The sequence below is a fragment of the Panthera onca genome, chromosome A2 (genome assembly GCF_046562875.1).
Source record: "Panthera onca isolate mPanOnc1 chromosome A2, mPanOnc1 haplotype 2, whole genome shotgun sequence".
In the NCBI taxonomy this organism is placed as follows: Eukaryota; Metazoa; Chordata; class Mammalia; order Carnivora; family Felidae; genus Panthera; species Panthera onca.
In genome coordinates, this window is record NC_138340.1 from 2088625 (window position 1) to 2104232 (window position 15608).

Genomic DNA, 15608 nt, shown 5'->3' on the forward strand with positions numbered 1-15608 from the left:
CTGGCTGGCTCAGTCAGTGGAGTGGGCAACTCTTGCACTTAGAGTTGTGGGTTCGATCCCCATAGTGGCTGTCAAGATAGTTTTAAAAAAATGATACAATGTTATTTAAAAAACAAAAAAGATTTCTGATAGCACACCCAAGCGAATATTTACCACTTCCATCCTATTTAAAAGACCTATCAGTAAACTATGAAAAGTCTTCATTGTTCAGAGGAGTGACGTGTAAAATGCCACCAATCAAAAGGAGACGTGTCGGCGATCCGCAGTCCTGAGGAGGTTTGTCTGGATCCGAATGTGGTCTCTTTCCTCAAGGCATCCGATGACTGGGATCTCCTAAAACTCCTAAAAACCACAGTTTCCTGCAAACTGGCTGGTTTCAAAAGGCCATGATCCAAAGGCCTGCACAGGTCCAGGTAGGAAGAGTCTGAGTCCGCACAGGAGTAGGACTGAAAGCACACTTCTAACGGGTGCGGTTTCTGACCCCAAAGTGAGGTTAATTTTAAGTGTCTATTATTTTACAAGCAAAAACGAGTTTATTGGGAATAGCAAGGATTGCAAATCAGGACAGGCAAGAAATGGCCGATCCATGGGCAAGTTCAGAGAAGAAAGGAGAGGATGCTCTTTTACAGGAAATGGGGAGAGTTGGGAGGGGTTGTGGTAAAGAAAAAGTCCGTTGGGACGAACTGGGGGTTTGAAGATGGTGCCTTCTCATTGGCTGGTCTATGACCACCTCTCAACGGCGGAGCTCTGATGGTCTGTCATCAGCTGGGCTGTGACTGTCCTGCTCAAAAATATGGGAGGAGGAGGCAGACACACGCATCTTCCCTACTTGTCTGTGAACGACTAGAAGAAACAGTGTGGCTGATGAGGTGAGTCTAGTGGTGGTGGGAATGAGTTCTTATATGGAGCTCCGGGCATAACTGCCTTGAGGACACTGCTAATATCTGGAAAGGCATCTTTCCAATGTTTGTTGTCCAAAATAGCTCTTAGATGTTTACTTGAAAATCGATACCAGAATGGAAACCTGTACTTCCTCCCAGCTAGAAATTGTGCTGAAAAGGATGTTTCTTCCCATGAAGGATGGGTAATTGATTGGTAATGCTTCACTCAGAGGTGTTTCCTTATTTCCAGTGGAGGAAAAATAGGCCAGGCCTTTCCCTTTTCCTGCAGACCACTCATGCTTCTGTTGGTCCGCCCCCATTGGACACAGATCAGTTTCTATCTCTGTGTCACATGGCCTCCAGGGATGATGCCCTGGTCCTGGGCGTGGTGGGAGTCTGGTTGTATTTCGGGTGGAGTTGGGCTTCATGTCTGAGATGATGTGTGAGGTGAGCAGTCCCACTGGGGCTGGGGGAAGGAAATGGTAAAGGGAATGTTCAGGAATGTGGTAGTTTAAATGGAAAATCAAGATATCTGTACAGTGTTTGCAGAGAGGAATGCTTGTGTCTAGTCATTCCAACCACTGTCAGAATGGGCCTTCCTCTCTGCTGTCCTCAGTTCACCAATCGATACGACCACTGGTCACGTGGATACCACACACTGATAAGGCTCAGATATAGCTGCGCTGAACTAGAACAGCATGGAAGCTGTGGGTCAGAACCACGCTTCTGTTTCATCACCGGTGGAAAAGAGTTCAAGCTGGACATATTCCATGGAACGCTCTTTTTCTTAGCAGACCCATGACATACATTGTCAAACTGGCTTATAAGTTGTTAGCCCTTCTGCATACCCAGTGGCAGTTTTCCTTCTGAAGCTGGAGTTCTATTCTTTGTAGTGCCTTCAGATTCTGACTGAGAAGTTTTGCTGGGATGCCCATTGATGTCTGTAGGCTGTGACTCTGCACGTGTTCTGTGTGCCTTTAGCGGCTAGCCAGTTCGTGTGACCAACCCAGGTGCACAGAAGGGCCCAGGATAATCGTGTATTATGATCACATCCCAGGACAGTCAGTGCATGTAAAGAGGGGGTGACACTGGGGAGCACCACGGGGGCGAGCGAGCAGAGCAAGAGGGTGGGCGGCCATGAGCACGAGGCCATGTGGGCAAGTGTCTGCAGTGCCTGGTTCGGCATGGAACATCACTGTGTGCTCTGGGCCGACGGTGTGGGGCATGAGGGAGGCTCATTATTTATTACCGGACAGTATAGAATCTGGGAAAGAAGGCTCAGTTTCACTGACCATCCTGAGTGCTTCCTTTCCTCTTGTGTCCTCTGGAAAATCACCTGCATTTGTAGGCCTCAGGCAACTCAGACAAGGAGATAAAAAATATCTATCTTACAGATTTTGCTCAGGGGAAACTGGATTTATATATGTTGGTGGAGTTCCTTTATGGAAGGAACACACTGCCGGATATGAGTAAGCAGCAGGTCAAGTGTTCACACAGTCAGCGACAATGGCAGTCATAGCCTCAGACACGGAAGCCGGCCCGGCACTCAGTCAGTACTGGGCTGTGACATTCTCTCACTGAGCAGAAACCATTCACCCACCTGTCCTCGGACGAGGCACTTCCTTGTCTGTGATGTGTCGAGGCACATGAAGACCATGTTATGGTCATGTCTGTAAAAGGCTTGAAAATAGAGTCCAGTCCATAAAACTCACCAAATATTCCCTGCTTCTTGCTGATGTGCTGGCTGCCTCTTTATTCATAGTTTGAGCTGCACTGCATTCTTTTTTCTAGATAAGAACTGTGTGGGCACCTGGGTGGTTCAGTCAGTTCAGCATCCGGGTCTTGCTTTTGGCTGAGGACGTGATTTCATGGTTCATGAGATTGAGCCCCACGGTGGGCTCTCTGCTGATAGCGTGGAGCCTGCTTGGGATTCTCTCTCTTCCTCTCTCTCTGCCCCTCCCCTGCTCTCTCTTTTTCTCTCTCAAAATATTGTTTTTTAATTTATTAATTATTTTTGAGAGAGGGCAAGCAAGGGAGTGGCAGAGAGAGAGAGGGTGACAGAGAATTGGAAGCAGGCTCCATGCTGACAACAGAGAGCCAGCCCCATGTGGGGCTCAAACTCAAGACCCATGAGTTCATAACCTGAGCCAAAGTGGGATGCTTAACCAACTGAGCCACCCAGGTGCACCAATAAATAAACATTTTCAAAAAATAAAAACAGATAAGAACTATGATAATTTTTCAATGATAAATTTACACGTACCTCCTGATGGTATCTGGATTAGACAGCACCCAGTCCAGAGTAAAGGAGAACATCCCACACACATCATCCATCACATGTCTGAATGTGACATGTCAGAACACGTCCTCACGTGGCTCATGTCACAGTGTGCCCCTCACACTGACACCTCTACCCTCCTTCATGAGTTGTGGTCATTTGATGCGCTAATCCAGGATGATCCTCTCTGACTACAGGTGTGGTCCTGGTGGTCTTTGGCTCAGGGCATCGACAAAGTCATTATCTTAGTCTTATTAATGTACTACAATCATGTTAATCACAAAAGTCTTAATAGATAAGAATTTTAAAAATTGATTCATAAGGAGAAAATCCATGAGGTCATATGTAGCTGGTACTATGACTAAGCATGTATGAGAATATGGACAAGAATTGTCTTAAATGAAAAACTGCAAGGCTGATTTGACAACCCATAAATGTAAATAGATAAAATATCATTTTTATATATAAGTCTCACCAGTGAAAAGTAAACAGGGTGTCATTTTGTTGCTATACAAGTTCTATTTAATTAAAATATCAGGGATATATATTTAGGAGGTTGGTGGGAATAGGAAAGTGGAAGAGTAAAATAACAATTTCAGGTAACACTGGAAGTTGATAAATTCATGACAAGGTATATGCAGTACAAACACACACACACTCTGGGTTCAGTATTTTACACCCCAAATTTCATGTCCACGTGGAACCTCAGAATACAACCTTCTCTAGAAATAAGTAGTTCAGGGGCACCTGGGTGGCTCAGTTGGTTCAGCGTCCGACTTTGGCTCACGGTTCGTGGGTTCAAGCCCCACATTGGGCTCTGTGCTGACAGCTCAGAGCCTGGGGCCTGCTTCAGATTCTGTGTTCCACACCCCCCCCCCCCGCCCCACCCCTGCTTGTGCTCTGTCTTTCAAAAATGAATAAAAACATGAAAAGATTTTTTTTTTTTTAAAGAAAAATAAGGTGTTTGCCCATGTAAGGAAGATGAGGCCACACTGGATCAGGGTAGGTCTTGACCCAATGATGGGTGTCCTTATAAAACTGGGAGATTTGGACACAGAGGCCTGCACTGAAGACAGGGCTTGACCATGTGAGACAGCAGCAGGGATTGGCATGATGTATCTACCCCCTCAAGGAATGCAAAGGGTTGTGGGCAACCCCCAGAAGCTGGGAGGGAAGCCTGGGACAGTTTGTCCTTCAGAGCCTCCAGAAGGAACCAACCTTGCAAGACATCTTGATCTCAGGCTTTCATCAGCCTCAGTTGTGACACCACAAATGTCTGTCTCATGCTGTGTTATGGCAGCCCCAGGAGACGAATGCATTCTGAAGGAGGGAGGGGACCTCGGATATCTGAAGGACACCAGAGGCCACTGTGCCCCCAGCAAAGTGAGGGGGGAGGAGGAACAGCAGATGTGAGAGGAGAGGATGGGGTGGGTTGCATGTGCTGGTCAGTCAAGAAGACGGACTTTGGTGGTGGGTGAGTTGATCAGGCACCCGCAGAGGATCCTTCTGTTACCATGACAACAGACAGTAGGATGGTGATTTCTCTTTTTTTTTTAATATATGAAATTTATTGTCAAATTGTTTCCATACAACACCCAGTGCTCATCCCAAAAGATGCCCTCTTCAATGCCCATCACCTACCCTTCCCTCCCTCCCACCCCCTCATCAACCCTCAGTTTGTTCTCAGTGTTTTTTTTTTAATTTAATTTAATTTTATTTTATTTTTCAATATATGAAATTTATTGTCAAATTGGTTTCCATACAACACCCAGTGCTCATCCCAAAAGGTGCCCTCCTCAATACCCATCACCCACCCTCCCCTCCCTCCCACCCCCCATCAACCCTCAGTTTGTTCTCAGTTTTGAAGAGTCTCTTATGCTTTGGCTCTCTCCCACTCTAACCTCTTTTTTTTTTCCTTCCCCTCCCCCATGGGTTTCTGTTAAGTTTCTCAGGATCCACATAAGAGTGAAACCATATGGTATCTGTCTTTCTCTGTATGGCTTATTTCACTTAGCATCACACTCTCCAGTTCCATCCACGTTGCTACAAAGGGCCATATTTCATTCTTTCTCATTGCCACGTAGTACTCCATTGTGTATATAAACCATAATTTCTTTATCCATTCATCAGTTGATGGACATTTAGGCTTTTTCCACAATTTGGCTATTGTTGAGAGTGCTGCTATAAACATTGGGGTACAAGTGCCCCTATGCATCAGTACTCCTGTATCCCTTGGATAAATTCCTAGTAGTGCTACTGCTGGGTCATAGGGTAGGTCTATTTTTAATTTTTGGAGGAACCTCCACACTGTTTTCCAGAGTGGCTGCACCAGTTTGCATTCCCACCAACAGTGCAAGAGGGTTCCCGTTTCTCCACATCCTCTCCAGCATGTATAGTCTCCTGATTTGTTCATTTTGGCCACTCTGGCGTGAGGTGATATCTGAGTGTGGTTTTGATTTGTATTTCCCTCATGAGGAGCGATGTTGAGCATCATTTCATGTGCCTGTTGGCCATCTGGATGTCTTCTTTAGAGAAGTGTCTATTCATATTTTCTGCCCATTTCTTCACTGGATTATTTGTTCTTTGGGTGTGGAGATTGGTGAGCTCTTTATAGATTTTGGATACTAGCCCTTTGTCCGATATGTCATTTGCAAATATCTTTTCCCATTCCGTTGGTTGCCTTTTAGTTTTGTTGATTGTTTCCTTTGCTATGCAGAAGCTTTTTATCTTCACGAGGTCCCAATAGTTCATTTTTGCTTTTAATTCCCTTGCCTTTGGGGATGTGTCAAGTAAGAAATTGCTGCGACTGAGGTCAGAGAGGTCTTTTCCTGCTTTCTCCTCTAGGGTTTTGATGGTTTCCTGTCTCACATTCAGGTCCCTTAGGATGGTGATTTCTCAAGATGAGTTGATCAGGCACCCGCAGAGTATCCTTCTGTTACCATGACAACAGACAGTAGGATGGTGATTTCAACCAAGGTGGTGGATCACACTGGGTTGGTAGAATGGCTATGATGTGGAGGTTGAAGCCCAGATAGTATTTGAAGTTAGAGCCATCAGAATTTCCTGGCTTGTAGGTGGGCTGAGAAAGAGGTTCAAGGAAATCTTCCCACGTGTCAATACTTAACAAATAGTTGAATCATTTTAATAGAATTCCATCAGCATTATACCAAGTTTTTCTTGGAACTTCACAAATCCCACTTCAAAATTTTACACATAGGAACAATTGTTCAGAGACATGAATTTTTATAAAATGAGGTACAGGGACTTACCCCAAATTGAGCAGTCATCAAGAACTTGTATGTTGGAAGCATAATGATGAAGGTATGGATGTACAGATGTGTATTTGCATAAGAATCAAAGATCATCACTTAAACCAGAAACTCCTTCATGGCCTATCGCGTTAAACAATGTCTAGGGATGTGTGTTATCAGGACCCCCAGCTGGGCACAGCCACAGGTGTGATGTGTTGCAATACTCAGGTGTGCATTGTGTTCTGCAAGGAAGGTCACAGCAGATCCTGTTTGTAATCCGTCCCTGTGAATGTGGAATGTAAAAGGCTCCATTTCCTTCTTCAGATGGTGCACTGAGAACACACCAAATAAAACAACACCTGAATTTTACTCTTAAAAGTGTGAGCACTACGGTATGTGACTTATATCTCAATTTTCAAAACAAATTTAAAGGCCACAATAGCCAGGAAATCATGCTTCCTGGGCACTGTTGAAATACTTAATGTCGCAATGGATTTGCCCACTCTGCCTATTTAATGGAAGCGGACTCACACCATGTGGCCTGGTGTGGCTGGTGTCTTCCACGTGGTATATAACATTTTCACGATTGGTTCACGTGCATGATGTGTACGTGCCTCATTCCTTTCTGGGGCTGAATCACCGTCCGTCCTGTGTATACGCTGCACCCTCTTCATCCATCCACGCACTGGGGGACACTTGGGACGTTTCCCTCTTGTGGGTCCTGAATAGTTTTGCACCTGGCATTCGTGTGCACACATCCGGGAATCTGTTTCGATTTGGGTAGGACTCAATACATGGGTCACATTATAATTCCGTGGTTAACTTCTTGAGAAACAATCAAGATTTTATCCACATCAGGTGCCCTAGCTTACATTCCCTTAGCCATGCACACCTGTGGCTGTGTCCTGCTGGGATCGCGGGATCCCACGTCTCGTGGGGGCTGAGGACACAGGGAACGTTTGGTTGACCTGAGACCAGAGAAGTGGGGCGGGGATGGAGAGTGGGGCCTCGCGGTGTCAAAGGGTCAGGTCAAAACCCAAGAAGACCTTATCTTCTGTTTGGTGACATCACCGGTCATTGAGCTGTTCTTAAATACAGGGGATACGTGCACCGCCACCCCGTGTCCACCGCGGACTCAAGGGTCGCCGGGCCCTTTTGTTCTGTCTCTTCCTGATCTGGCGCCGGACAAGGGAGGCTCCGCGGAGAAAGTGAGTCAGATTCTCGGGACAGAAGGAGGGTGCAGACGGGTCAACGGGCCAAGAGTGTATTCTGCTGGGAGCCCACCTGGGGGCTCACAGATCCGGCACAGGTGTATCGCGAGCCGGACCCTCAGGGGGCAGGAGGCGGGGCCTGGGGGAGCTGTCCAATCTGGGGCCCCAGGGGCCGTGTCAGGGTTACCCTCCAATCAGACCGTGAAGGGCCGCAAGCTGTCCTATCACGGCGCGGGGGCCGCAATTATATCCCGGGAGCCGTCCAATCAGGCCCGGGGGCGGGCGCGATCCCACCTCGTGGACGTGAATCCGCGTTCCTCGCGGGCTCGGGCTCCTCCGCGCGGAGCTGGCACCCGCCTGGGGCCGCAGTGCCGAGTGGAGGACGCGTGGAGAGCCCGGAGCGGAGCCGCCAGAGGGTGAGTCCGGCGGGATTGAGACGGGGTGGGGGGCGCTCGTTCCAACTGGCCGGAACCGTCCGGAAGTGGCCGCGGGCCCACGTCTCCCGGACCGCGGTGACCGGACCCGAGTTTCAGCCCTCGTCCGCGGAGTGGGGTTCTGGCGTCCTGTCCCCTTCTCACGTGCTGGTTTCCGTGTTACCAGCTGAGTCCCTGGCTGGTGGAAGAAGGCCGGGACCACCACCCGTGGGGCGGTAAATCCGGGGAACTCATGATGGACCTAAGAGAGAAATTCAAATCCCAGCTTGTTTGAGGACACTTTAATACAAAAAACTCCAACAGGGACAATGTCCAGTCTCAGAGATCCTCCAGTGTCTCCAGTGAAACAGAACCGGGGCGTGGCTGTTCTTTAAGAGGGGGATGGGCAGGAAAGCCCAGTGTCCGGATCCGGCAACTGCGGTGGAGGAAGGCCTCATTGGCTCATGTCCCCAGGGCCTTGTTCCTCAGCTGAGTGGATGGTCAGAGTGTGGGCCACCCGCAGTGCAGGGGCCTGTGGGGAGGACAGTGGCCTCGGTAAAGTTTGGGTAGGAAACGGGCGGTGGTGGACAGTTGGTTAAACCAGTGTCAAATGAAGATTCCCAACTGAGTAAGGAGAGTCCTGTATTGAGGAGAATGATTGCAAAGGGCGGGGGGGGGGGAGGGGACTGTTGCACTAGAGGCAGGGGCCTTGCAGGGGGACGGGGAGGGGGGGATGGCTTTTGCACTGGGGACAATGGCTGTGCAGGGGGGCAGGGGCCTGCAGGGGATCGGGGGGGCAGTTGCATTTGGGGCAGGGGCTACATCGACAGGGAGGACACTGTGAGCCTAAGACCTGCGAGTGTCTCAAGAGTCATGTAAAAGGAGAGGAGGAAAGAAACCAGGCATGAGCAGGTGTGGTGCTGACGTGGAGGTTCCCTGAGGCCAGCCTGTCCCCCTGTCCCCAGGAGGGGCTGTGTGTGGCTCAGGCTGAGAGCAAGCCCACATTCAGGGGCCTGGAGGAAGGAGAGAAGCCAAAGCACTTTGCTTCTCAGCACTTTGCTGGGACCAGCCAGCATTTTGTGCCCCTTGGTCACGGGGACAAGCAGCTGAGCTGATCGTGGATGAGGCACAAAGTGTGGATTTGGGGGCTTTGTGCATGGCCCTGTCGTGGGTGAGCCAGGGGGACTTCCTGTGAGTCTTCTCTCTCTCTCTCTCTCTCTCTCTCTCTCTCTCTCTCTCTCTCTGTTTTTATATTTATTTTATTTATTTTGAGGCAGAGGGTGTGAGCAGGGGGAGGGGCAGAGAGACAGGGACAGAGAATCCCAAGCAGGCTCTGAACCCTCAGCTCAGAGCCTGATGTGGGGCTCAAACCCACGAACCATGACATCACCACCTTAACCAAAATCAAGACTCACTTGATTTAACACTTAACCAACTGAACCACCCAGGAGCACAGGGCTCAGGTAGGCGTCTGCAGGTCACCTGTCACCTGTGAGCAGCGCTGTCCCTGTCCAGCTCAGCACTGATGGCTCTGTCCTCCGCCAGCCTCGCGTTGAGCAGGTGTAAAGTGCCCGAGTTCTTTCTGCCTCCTTTCTTCCTCGGGTTACTGGGGGGCTTTATCCAGAGAGCGTCCCCTGGGGAAAAGTGTCTCAGGACAGAGCTGTCCTTCTCCATCAGGGTTGGGGGCTCCACGCCTTCATGCTGTGGTGACTCCAGTGTCCACAAGCACTTAAGACCTTTGTGCCGTATTTGCAGGTGGATGATTTTTCTGTTGTAGTGTGTGAGTGTGCTGTCCCTGGGGACTGCTGTTGTTTTCCTTTCTTTGCAGCTCTACCTCTGTTCTCATCCCCAAGCAGTGCATGGCTTGATTTTGCCCCTGTTGAACTTGCAATAAGGGAGTAATCCTAGAATAGTCTTTGATGTCACGGGAGCGTGCGGTTTCACAGCCCTGCTGTGTCTCACTTGGGCAGGTTTCCTGGAGAAGGGAGGTTCCTGGAGAAACTTAGTTACCTGAAGGAGGGAGGATGCGGGTGCATCCCCTGGCCAGGAGCCATCCTGCTGGGAGCTGACCTCTGGATAGGCGGGTCAAACACGTGTGTACCGCCAACCTATCAGGGAGCAGGAGGTGGGACCTAGCAGATCTGCCCAATTCTGGGACACAGGGGTGGTGCCAGGATCACCTTCCAATCAGAACGTGAAGGGGCTGCAGGCCGTCCTATCACGGGGTGGGAGCGGGTTTCTCAGAGCAGTGTCCAATCAGGTGTCAGGACCTGAAGCAATGCCCAATCAGGTCACAGGGGTGCATAACGCGGTGCAATTATATCATTGTGCTCAGAAACCATCCAATCAGGCTCGGGGGTAGGCGGGATCCTGTGCTTTCCAAGGTGGCTCTTCCAGTGCAGCTGGGTCATAACCACATGCCTCCCTCTGCTCTAGGTGTGGTGTCCACATTCTTACCTGCCACAGTCCCAGAACCACCAGGAAGATGCTCTGAGAGCCTGGAGTGGGACTGAGAAAGGCTGAGTCATGGGCCCAGGTCTCCCAGATCCCAGGGGTGTGGCCCCGAGTTATAGCCGTCTTCCCGAGTGGGGTTCCGGTGTCCCATACTGGTTTTGGGGTCACCGTCGGTCCTCACCTGACTCTCCATCCTTGTCCGCGAGGTGGGGTGCAGGAGTGGTGGTCCCAGGACCCCCAACCCCAGTTGTTGGCAATGTAGGGGGGCAGAGGGCGGAGGGGCCCACCGCTGCTTTGGGGTTCGGGTCTGGGACGACCCCCCACGGATCTGTCTTGTAACGACAGTTGTGTCCTGCACGGGCTGATAGTACTGCCTTCACACAGGCCTGAGGTTTGGGTAAACGGCCTTGTCTGCTGTTCTCTGGCGAAGAGTAAGTTTCTGTCCTTGAGGAAGTACCTCCAAGTGCTGTCCCATGTGTTCTGGGGCTCATTGTGGGAGTGCCACCAGAGCAGGGTCTCAGGAAGGTCCTGGAAGGGCCGATACACACAGTTCCGCACCCTAAGGGGAAGTGGGTGCGGGAGTGATTAAAAATTCATAAAATCCTTAGGACTCTGAAAATTCAGTGAAGGAAGATGTGGTCAATTCTCATTAATTTAAGACTTGTTATCATGAGGATACAGTTAAAAGTTAACTGCTTTGTGAAGGTGTGAACAGTTTCCGCTTCCATAAAACCACCCAGGTGCCCTAGAGCTGCCCCTCCCACCGTAGCCGTGACCGCAGAGTGGAAGCCATGAGGCTGCACCTGGTTGTCCACACGTTTAGGCATATATTTGCCCTATAATACGTTGGGTCAGCATGACATTGAAATAATTAAACGTTTCTTAGGTTTAAGTGGCAAGAAAGACATTTTGCAGAAACCTCAACTTGAGCTGGAATCAGGTCTCTTCTGCCTCAAAGACAGCCTTTCACGGGCCTGTGGAGCCTGCCTACCTGGAAGGATTCCTTCCGCTTTCATCTGACCCAGTCTCTAGCTTCCTCTTCATTTCGAGAGATGTTTTCGCTGAGCATAGACATTTAGTTTGACAGATAATTTTGCTTTTAGCCTTTAAAATTATTTTTTTTATGTTTATTTTTGAGAGACAGAGACAGAGTGAGAGTGGGGGTGGGGTGGGGTCAGAGAGAGGGAGACACAGAATTTGCAGCAGCTCCAGGCTCTGAGCTGCCAGCACAGAGCCAGACTTGGGGCTCCAACCCACGGATGGTGAGATCATGACCTGAGCCGAAGTCGGTGGCTCAACCAACTGAGCCACCCAGGCGCACCTGCTCTTAACATTTTAAATATGCCACTGCACTATATTTGTGCTGCCATTAGTTCAAGTAAGAAATCAATGTCAACCTTGTTAACCTTCAAAATGAAACTCTTAGTTATTTTACCAGCAAATAAATAAGTAAATAAATTTGGTAAACTGGCTTATTTACAGACAGTAGATAATTACAGTCTGGAACAAGCGATGGCAGAACCACACAAGTCCAGAGAACAAACGAGACAAACAGTCTTCTAGTGGAATGTGAAGGTTGGGAGGGTTGCTGTGAACCAAGGGTGCATTGTAGGAAACTAGCAGTTGGACGCGTTGTGGCTGCTCACTGGCTGGGCTGGCAGAGGGTGAAAGCCTTTCTTCCTGCTCCTGGGGGAGTAAAGTATTAGCTGAGGTCCTACTGACTTGCAAGGCTTTTCTCTTTCTGTGGGATCTGCAATTAAGCACGAGCGGTAGTGGACAAGGGCTGCCTTGCTTTTCTCCTGAGTCCATTCTAAAGCACATTTCCATTTATTAATTTTCACACTTGCCCCTTTCAATCAACCTCCTTCCTCAAAAGCATTGCTCATCAAGAGTCAGTTTTTCCGTATTTTAGTGTTTTTGTCTTTTGCCAAGAAGAACCTTTCCTACTTGTGTATTATGTTTGGGGGAACGTACAGAGCAGTGGGAACCAGTTAAAGCCACATTTGAGACACAAGGAAGGTTGGGAGGGAGAAACTCTCAGGCACTTGCCAATTAAATATTCTATCTTCTGGAGGTGATAAGCTTTGGAGATTATCTCAAAGCATTGATCCAACATCACATTATTGGGTATATCATTTATTTTTTTATTTTTTTAATGTTTATTTTTGAGAGAGAGAGTGAGAGTGCATGAGGAGGGGAGGGGCAGAGGGAGAGGGAGACACAGAATACGAAGCAGGCTCCAGGCTCTGAGCTGTCAGCACAGAGCCCACTGTGGGGCTCGAACTCGTGAACCACGAGATCATGACCTGAGCTGAAGTTGGACACTTAACCAACTGAATCACCCAGGTGCCCTCAGGTATATCATTTTCTTAAAATGTTTTGAGAGGCAATAAATAAATAAACAAATAAATAAAATTAAAATATTATACAGTAAAGAAGTAACATGACAAATCCAAATTGTAAGATGAATCTAATCCGGGACCCCGAGTCTGAAGGCAGCTCACTGAAATGTTTATTGGCACTTATTCCAACCTCAGGGGGAAAGTTCTCCCTGTGGAGGCAGACCCAGAGTCCTGTATGCCTCCTGGAAGTTCCCACCCGGGAGACCGTGAGGGCAGATAGTGGGCCCTGCAGAAGCACAGGGCGAGAACGAACCCAGGGCATGTGGGAGGAGACAGTGCGGGGGAGAACACAAAGCTTAGTGGTGAAGTTTTTGAAAAAAAAAAAAAAAATAGCAAAACTTGAAAGGTATTTTGAAATAGTATTTTTATCTCAAACTACTTGGAACCAAATGTGTTCTCAATAATACAGCCTGTAAGGTTGCAAATGAAGAGACCATGAACTTGGGTACAAATCCTAAGTCAGTCAATAGGTCAAGTGAAGGAAAGACTTGATTTTCTGAACTTTCTATCCCTTCTGAAAACTCATGGGATGCTCATGAGCCTGTTCCTGAAAGGCCAGAAGACCAAGAAAAGGGTTCCCCCTCCCTCAAGTGTTTTATAAACGCAGACAAGGGCAGGGCATCTCTCGGTGAAGAGAGAAGAAAACAACAGTGAGCTAAAGGACCCCAGACCAGGGCCAAACATCACAGGAAGGCTGTGGCACAGATGTGGTCTGCTGCTGTTCCGGGAAACCCTTACTGTCACATCACCACGTGGTGTGCAAGGCAGTCAGGGTTTGCTGTGTGTCTAGACAGGTCACGTGCATCCAAGAGTCTGTGCCCTGGAGTGTGGTGACACAAGGGCTGGCAGGCAGATGCTGAGAGGGGCCTTTCCAGGGAGACTGGAGAGAACCAGGAGGTGTCTTGTCAGTAGGCGAAATCTTGGGGTTGCAAGGTGGGAGGATCCAGGTCTTCCTCTCTCTCCAGAAGGGTACCATGAAGACTGCTCTTCCAAAGCATGGTTATTTCAAATAGAAGCGACCAATCTTTTCCAATACTGAAGCATACCTCCCTTTCTCATTGAGGGTCAAAGTCAACAGGGACCAGTGCAATGGACGTGCTGTGATATCTCAGGGTGGGAGTCTAGGAGTTCTGGAGGGTGGATATGAGATTTAGAAGGACTAACCACAGTGCTTTCGGACATGGTGTAGGGGGTGGGGGGATGTCTCTCCAGTTTGTCAATTGAGCATCGATAGTGCCACTAGTGTGTTCAACTAAGCCTGAAGATTGTGGATGGTATGTGCAGGGAATGTTTTGTAAAACTAGCTTAACAGAACTGGTTCACGGAAGCACCCGACTGGCAAAATGGGTTCCCCAATCACTATGAAGTTTGAGAGGTGTTCCCCAGGTAAGGATAATGTTTTCTCACAGCACTGCAGCCACAGGACAAGCACTGGCTTGTCTGCAAGCGAAAGTTTCAGTCCAGTGAGAAAACATGTAAACCATGACGAAACTGTATTCATGTCCAGGAGAGAGGGAGCTGTGTGAAGTCCATTTATGCAGACGTGTTTCCCTGGGTTGTACTTGGACAGGTGGGACCAGGGAGGTAGGCACTTTCTGTGGTTTTATTAATGTTTCCTTGCCAATATTAGTTCATGAACATTACCACTGTCATTAGGCCAGGGTTTAACGCATATACAGTGCTGAGTAGTGGGAATTGTTGAATCTCCAGTAGGGCCAGAGTGTTATTTGGTCGAAACCAATGTTCTCTCTTTTTACTGAATCAATAATTATTAGATTTTCAGTATTGTTTTTCCCTCTCTGAGGCCAATTATTGGGTATCCTTTGTTAATTTTTCCAAATTATCATTTGGGAGAACATCCCTTTGGACCAAGACAGATATTTGGCTTTTGGTTTCCTGGAGAGTAGTGCTTTTCATGGAAATATCAGTGAGGTGATTTCCTTTGGGCCACCACGGGGTTTAGCCTGGAGTGCCCGGGAACCTTAGTAGGGCCCAAGCAGCTAGCAAAGGTATAGCATCTAATACATTTTGGACATAGGAGTCATTTTAATTTTATCCCCATTGGAGGTAAGGAAGCCACACAATTTGTACAATATTCCAAAAGTATGAACAACCCCAAAGGCATACTGACAATTGGTATAGTCTGTGGTTTTACCCTTAGTTAAGGTACAAGCTCAGATAAGGGAATATAACTCCCTTATTAGGCTGAAGTAGCCACAAGTAAGGGTGCTCCCTCAGTGATTTCAAAAATAAGTTGCAATAGCACACACAACCCATTCAACATTATCATCCTTTAGGTAAAACCTGCAGTAAACCATAAAAACTATGCCTTAGTTTCCCATACACTGCAATGGGGAGCCAAAAGGTGATCTGTCAGCATTGCCAAATTAACTCAGTCTGGAGTGGATATGTCTTCCCTTTCCATCCTGGTCCTGTTAACCAGAAGAGTATGTTCCTGGTTCAGACGATTAGCAAACATGGAGTTAGTTAAAGGCTACTTGGGCGGATTCCCCGTCTTAAAGGAAGAGCAGCATTTTCTTTGAGGACAACTTGGAGTTGAGTGTAATTGTCATCAACAGGTTCATTCATCAGGTGCTGTTTGCAATCCTAAACCCTGTTCCAGTCAGCAGGCTTAGGAAGAGCTACCACATTTGCCCGGTGGAGACTTTCATTGTGTGTTCTAGCATCTTGCCAGAAGTGGGAGGTCTGTTTCTCTAA